This window comes from Protobothrops mucrosquamatus, unplaced genomic scaffold, assembly GCF_001527695.2.
Source record: "Protobothrops mucrosquamatus isolate PMUCROS unplaced genomic scaffold, P.Mucros_1.0 scaffold2397, whole genome shotgun sequence".
NCBI lineage: Eukaryota > Metazoa > Chordata > Lepidosauria > Squamata > Viperidae > Protobothrops > Protobothrops mucrosquamatus.
The window spans coordinates 151,576-159,094 of record NW_015388471.1 but is presented as its reverse complement, the minus strand read 5'-3'; positions in this window follow the sequence as shown (position 1 = coordinate 159,094).

Genomic DNA, 7,519 nt, shown 5'->3' with positions numbered 1-7,519 from the left:
CCTCCCCCTGGGGGTCGCCAGCCGGCACTGTCTGGCTGACGGCACCCTGAGGAGACCCACTCTGTGGGAGCGTACCGGCCGATGGGAGGTAACCTGCGGCAGAAGGCGGTCTCGGAGATATCCAGGTCCGATGCCATGGAGCGCTTTAAAGATGAGAACCAACACCTTGAAGCGCACCCGGAAGGCCACCGGCAACCAGCTTAATCTTTTCCCCCCATTTCTTTGGATAGCACTGCAAAGAAGAAAAAAATAAGTGACCTTGATAGTTACAAACCAATTCATCTTTCGACACCAGGGGTTGGCGTCAACTTTAAGATCCGTGGACTTCAATTGCTAGAGTTCTCCAGAATCCCACAAGTCTTAAAGTTGCCAAGCTTGCACCCCTGCACCAAACCCTGCACCAGGGGTGAATTCATTGCTCCATGTGTGTCATACAATCCAGACAAATGGCTCACTGAAATTTAACTGTGGCAAAGTTGTGCGCATGTCACACAAATCTAGCTATGGAATCAGATCATCTGCTGTGTAAAACAGTTCTTAAAACGAGTCTTATTTTTTTGTTGTTCAGAGAACAAAAACATTTAGAACTGTTGAAAAGGAATGATCTCCATTTCATCACTGAGACCGATTTCAAAGTTAAACAAGCCTCGGGATTATTTTGGAAGAAAATACTGCTGTGCTGCTGGCTTCTGTTACAAGTTGAGCAATCAGTTTTCTTTCATCGTGTAACACTGAAAAGTAAATTTTTAGAATCACTGATTTAGGAGGGTAGAGATACATACATTTTTTGAATGTACTATCTCCTCTCTTTTAAACATACTCGTCATCCAATCCTGGGGATTATTTGCAAGCAATTGCCAGATTTGTATTCTGATCTCTCCTTCCACCACCCCCCACTCCCCCCCCCCACAAACAAGAAGATGGTTTTCAGCCTCTTTTTTATAATCTGGTTGATTGGCAAATTTGACTGAGAGGAAGTATAATCATGGCTGATTTTGCTTGTTGCTGACTCAAAAGATGCATCAAGGAGGACAAGTAATCCATTTATGCCCATTCTTGAAATATTTTTTTAAATAAAAATATCCTTAGCTTTTCTTTTATTGTGCATTAGTATTTACATTACAAAGGTCCTGCGTTTCTCTACATTTGGAGTTATAGGCAGAACATCAGAGTCCTTACGAGAGGATTGAAAAGTTTCCTATACGCTACAAGCAATTATTTCAGGATGCTGGAAAAGATCTAAGAAATTGCAACTTTGCCTCTCCATTCTGAGGAAGCTTTGGATTTTGGTTTCAGTAGCAGTGTCCAATGTCATCTTGCAGATCTCTAAATTAGCTTTTTGGATCCTGGACATTGGAGTACTTATTTTCATCATTCATTAATTTATTCTCATACAAAAACCATTATTGTTTGATGAAACTGAATTGTTACAGTTTCAATTTTAGGGTATGAGGTGCAGGGACTCAGTGGCTGAATGATGCTAGAAACGGTCTCTGCTCCAGCGGTTCGAGTCCTAGCACTGTGGGTTGGGTGAGCTCCCATCACTCACCTCAGACTCTGTCCCTATAACAGTGCAAAAGCATGTTCTATGCAAGTAGATGAATAAGTACCACTTCGATGGGGAGATATGTTGGTACTCATCTGAGCGCCGCATGATGGGGTGAGCTCCTATTACTCACCCCAGCTCCTGCCCACCTAGCAGTTCAAAAGCATGGAAAGTTGAGTAAATAAATAAGTGCCACTTTGGTGGGAAGGTAATAGCATTCTGTGCGCTTCAGCATATAGTGATGCCGGCCACATGACCATGGAAAGGGTCTTCAGATAACATTGGCTCTCTCAGCTAAGAAATGGAGATGAGCACCACATCCTAGAGTCATTCACTAAACAAGAGTAAAAAAAGAAAGAAGCGAGTTAGTTCAGAATGAGCTAGATTTTTCTTAATACGGAGAAACCAAGATATGTCACCAAACTCCTCAGAATAACAATCATCTTCCTGATTGCCATCGCACACTCAAAAGCCCACTCTCGGGACACGAGAAGAGCTAGGCCTACAAAATATAGATCACAGATCAATCCAGGCTAATTTATCTCGATTTCTTTTCTGTGTTTCCCTGCTGTTTCAAGATACAATAATTGCTGTTTTGATTTAACAGAGCCTACTGCTCAAAGTAGAAAGAGCCATTGTTCAAAAAAAATCCAAGGTGTGTCAAATATCATAATTACCTTTTCAGCAGATATATACAAATATATCTACTGAGCCTTCACTCAATTTGATTAAGTATGTTGTGTGAACATAGCCTCTGTCTCTGTGTATCTGTCTGTAGCTAAAATTCAGTGGTTGATTTTCTTGGATTCCTCCAGCAGCTGAGAGGAAGAGCAGCAACTAGAGAGAGAGAGAGATTCTTTTCAATGATTGCATTCTAGTTGAAGCAGGCTTTGGAAATCCACAAACAAACTTAAGCAACATGATGGCGCTATGTCAACGGGGTTCAAGAAGCAGGAAAAAAAAGTAAAAAAAGGTGAAGCTTTTCTTGCTTGGCAATCAAGTGAAGACTAAAGGATCAGCTGTTAAATTTCTGTAAGCTTTTTTGCTTTGAAAAACACAGGAGCAGAGCCAACTCTAGTTACAAATCTTTTTTTTTTTTTTTGTGAAGAGCAATAGCAGCTGGATTGGGATAAAGGACTTGATGAAACTCGTCCAGAAGAGCTAGAGCTTAGTGTGAAAATCTTGGCAGAATTGCCACTTCTCCAACCTTAGATTCAGACTCCGAAGAAACAACACAGTCACCAAGCCTGCAAGAGAACTTCTGCCTTTGGGATGAAGGAAGGGGCAGAAACGTAGGAAGGGTATCTTGGGAACTGTGGTTTATTCACTAGTAGTCCATTTCTTTTCATTAGACCAGCAACCACAATTCAATCTAAACAATGCTATTTCAATTTAAAGATGATCAGGCTCTTCTGGAATAACACCCTAGGAGCTCATTTAAATGCTGGAGCAACATCAATATTAGCCTGACCTAGATCACTCTGTGCTTTGAACCCAATCCTTGTTCTGAGCTTCAGAATACTGTAACTTGCTTTCTAATTGAACTTTGACAGCTGTTGGTGCCCAACCTATGAAATGTCTATGGAGATTCTCAACCATCCAGGTCATGGCTGTCCTAAAGGTGCTTTTTTTTCAAAAAGCAATTGGACTTTGTTTTTTCCTTGAATTTGTTTTACTTCTCATCCAAGAAGCTCCTTCAGTTCTGACTGTGTGGTGGAGGATGGAAGGATTTATATTCTTTGCGAGGAAGATATACTTGCAATATACTGCAAGGAATATAAATCCTTCCACCTTCCACCATTCAGTCAGAACTGAAGAAACATCTTGGATGAGAAGTAAAAGATCTTCAAGGAACATTAAACTTTGCTATAGGTATTGTCACATCTGTTTTGCTTTGAACCTGGAGCCCTATTTTGATCACACTCTTGCTAAATGATTTAGCATTTAGTTCTTGTTTTGGTTCAAGATTTTCTGATTGAGTTTCTGGTACTGCTATTTGAGACTTATGATAGGAGAGTCTACCAACAGACAGCAGCTTAAACATCTGAGTAGGAACTGTTTAGCTTCCTGTTAAGTTTGCTATTTTGCTCTACAGTTTAAGATTCTGTCTTGTGAAAATGCTGCTCCTCTTCTGATAGCACTTTCTTCCACACATTGTATCTGCAATTTCTGTCTCTTTTTCTGTCAGTCTTTATACCTTTTTGTCTAAAAACAAAGAGAAACAAAGATCCTAATTATACCCACAATGATTATTCTCTGAAGAAGTCCCCAGTAATTAAATTTTAAAGAAAAAAATTATTTAATGAGCTTTTTTTTTGCAGTTACAGCCAAGAAATACATATTCATGGAGATAGTGATTAAGATGAAATGGTTCTAATTTGTATGACTTGATAAAAGCCCTTACTTTACAACTGTATTTTTTTAATAATTGTGTAATTACACGGAGAAGGATCCCTGTAAATATCACTTGTTTCTGAGGAGAATGGAGGACAGAGATGTGTTTCATCTCAAGACATCTCCAATGCTTCTTATATCAGTTAAAAAGCCAATACTTATCTCTGAATGTCACAAAAATATGCACACTGGGTTCAAAAATCCAGGTGCTGGTTGTTACTAGTGCTTGACTGTTTTTATACTTGATAGCTGGCGTTTTGGAGAAAATGGCCACCTGCTTCTACTATTTTTCTTTTTCAATCTACGTTTCCCCAACCTGATGCCCTTTGATGTATTTATATTGCAAATCCCAGAATTCCAAACTGGCTTCCATCTGGAATTCTGGGCACAATAATTCCAAAATTTGGGAGAATAAATGGATGTCAGATGCAAAGGCTCAGGACCATATATTAAGTTCTAGCACAGAAGATTTATTTGAGCCTATACACAAGAATCTAGCTAACTAACAGCGCTAAATTGACAGTAGATAAGGGTCAAAGGAATTCAAGGAGAACTGGATTTGGATCAGTTATAACAATGCAAGGACTCTAAACTGATGGCACATTTAATGCCACCCCTTAGCTCTGCCTGCTCTTCTACTACAGATTGAGGAAGGTATTTTAGTTTTAATCCCAGCTAAGGGTTCGTTCATCTTCCTTGTTGCCTTTTTAAATCCATAGTATTATTGAATCCTGTTAATCCCTTCCTCTTAGATTATAAATGTGGTGACTTTCCAAAATACATGCATGCTATGTGCTTCAGCATTTTGTTATTTATGTTTATTTTTATCTTCTCCTTTATCCTTTAATTTGCTGCCCTTTGTATCTGTGATATCAATGCCAAAAGTGCTTATCCTATCTAACGATAAGGCCAGTTCTGGATGGGGAAGGGTAGAGTGATAAAGTTGGGAAGGGGCCATTATTAAGCTTAATAGCCCAGTCTGACCATCTGCTCTGTGTGACAAAAAACACAATTGTAGGAATTATGGGATGTCCCAGTGCAGTAAAAGTAGCAGGTTCATGCCATTGAGAACAATGCTACCACATTAGTCCAACTGTCCTAGGAGGATAACTTTAGAAATAAATTCTCAACAATTAATAATAAGTGCTTTTTCACTCCCAAAGTTGCTTCCCCAAACATCTCTATGTTGAGCTAAATAACAATAAAAACTCTGTTTTTGTTAAGGTATCTTGCCTAGTTGCCTAGACAGGATTTTGATCTCTGGAAATAAGGAGGTTAAAAGTTATTTACTGACCTGTAAAAGGACTTGAACTGCAGAAAATGAAAGATGAGTGTAAAGAGCAAGAAGAGAAGCTTAGTTAATAGATTAACTGAATATCATAGATGATCTGATGGTATGTTGAGTCTATGCCTTCTTCATAGCAACCACAATTTTAACCAGTACTCAATCTTTTGGGCTTGATAATTCACTCTTTTAATGCTGAGGTCCAGTGGTGGGATTCAGCCAGTTCGCACCACTTCGGCAGAACCAGTAGCTAATTTTTTTGTTGCCCAGGCCCAGAATAGACTTCCAGAAGCGGCATCCACAAAGAGAACCGGTTGTTCACATATTTGAATCTCACCACTGCTATATCACAGGGGCTTTGATAAGGGAGCCAAGTTTTGCAAATTGGTATAAAGTTGTCCTAGTAGATGTGGCCAAGGGTAAAACATTCTTTTAATACATACCTAATCTGTGAAAACGCTCCTTGCTTCAGCCTGCTCCTTATCACTGCAGTTTCCCAAATTCTTTTCTGGGGTGCAGATGACAACACTTCCAAAGTACTGAATGACACTGAATCACAATCCAGACTTCAGTAGACATTGACACTGTTTTTTAGTACAGTAGGAGAGGGAGGGAGGGAGGGAAGGAGGGAGGGAGGGAGGGAGGGAAGGAAGGAAGGAAGGAAGGAAGGAAGGAAGGAAGGAAGGAAGGAAGGAAGGAAGGAAGGAAGGAAATGTAATCATAAACTTTCTCGGCAGAAATATAGATAAAACATGATACTAACCAATTAAGAAAACTTATTCAATGAAATGGAAATAACAGGAATACAATTTTTTTTTTAAAAAAAAATGCAATGTGTGCAACATAACCTTTTTCCAATAATGCACATTTAAAATATATTTTAAAATATATTTATTCAACAATTCACACCTTTTGCTGGTTATAAAAATCTGAAAAAGGTAAAGACAGTGTTCTGGTCTTTACAAAAGTTAAAAATTTTTCAGGTATTTCTATGCAGATGATAGTCCTAATGACCATTGGTTTGCAAGGATTTAAACTTCCTCCCCATGAGAAAGAGTTAAGAAGGGAAGATTTTTCCTGCCATGTACGCTTCCCAATGCCTCTGTGTTTTAACACATTTACAAATTTCAGGTAATTGTACAACTAAGCTGATTAATAATAGTGTTCTTGTAGGAGAAGAACAGCAGAATCGGGAGAAGAGTTAATCATGTCATCAGATTAGTGTCATTACATTTTCACAAATGGTCCAAGTTCAACCCCTTTTGAATTCTGTTGACCCTTAGATGGTGCCAATTTAGTATTAAACTTTAGTTTACTACATAATATCGGGGTGAAGGATTGTGCCCATATGTTAAGTTGCAGTTCAAAAGATTTATTTATTTTATTTTTTTATTTAGAAATTTTGTATCACCGCCTACTTGCACATGGTGACTCAAGGTTCTAGTTAACTAAAGTTCAATACTAAATTGGCACCAGATAAAAGTCAATGGAATTCAAGAGGAGTTGGACTTGGACCATTTGTGGCAACCTAAAGACTCTAAGTTGATGACCTATTTAACTTCACCCCCAGCTCTGTCTGCTTTTCTCTTACAGTAGTAAATTAGAAGTTGGATTGCATAGGATTCATCCTTGGGCAAATCAAGAAATGTTGATTTACCAGAAAGCCATCAGAAGAATTCTACGCAAAGATTCTTCTTACTAGCATTTGTGCCACATTGTTATTGAAAATGTAAGAGTTCAAAGACCCATGGTCAAAAGATAGATGAGGTCAGGCTGTTTTTCTTAGGAAACTTCTGGGTCTTCCTCCCTGTGTTGGATTTGCTTTGATCTACCTGGAACTGGGCATTCGTTCAGTCGAATGCATGGCGTGGATTAACACCTTCAAATGGTGGTTTCGGGTGCTCTTTTCGGCAGTCCCTCGTAGCTACCTCTCCCTGGTGTTTGCTGACTCTCATACCTCTCGTTGGGAGAGGGAGCTGACGAAGAAACTCCACTTGCTAGGTTTTACAGGGGATGCTCTGGGAGATTATGGTCTCAAGGACGCCCAGTTTAGGGTAGTCCAATGGCTTGTGAACATAGATTTGCAATATTTAAGAGCCAGAGCCAACAAAACCTGCTCCCCTTTGATCTTCAGCCATTCTAATAATTGTGGATTGAGGATGGCTTCATATTTCTATACTCTAACCATCCCCAAGTATAGAAGAGTCTTTTCCCTGGCCCGTTTCAATGTCTTGCCCTCAGCACTACTCGATGGGCGATTTAAGAGGCTCCTGTTTAGTGAGCGACTATGCTCT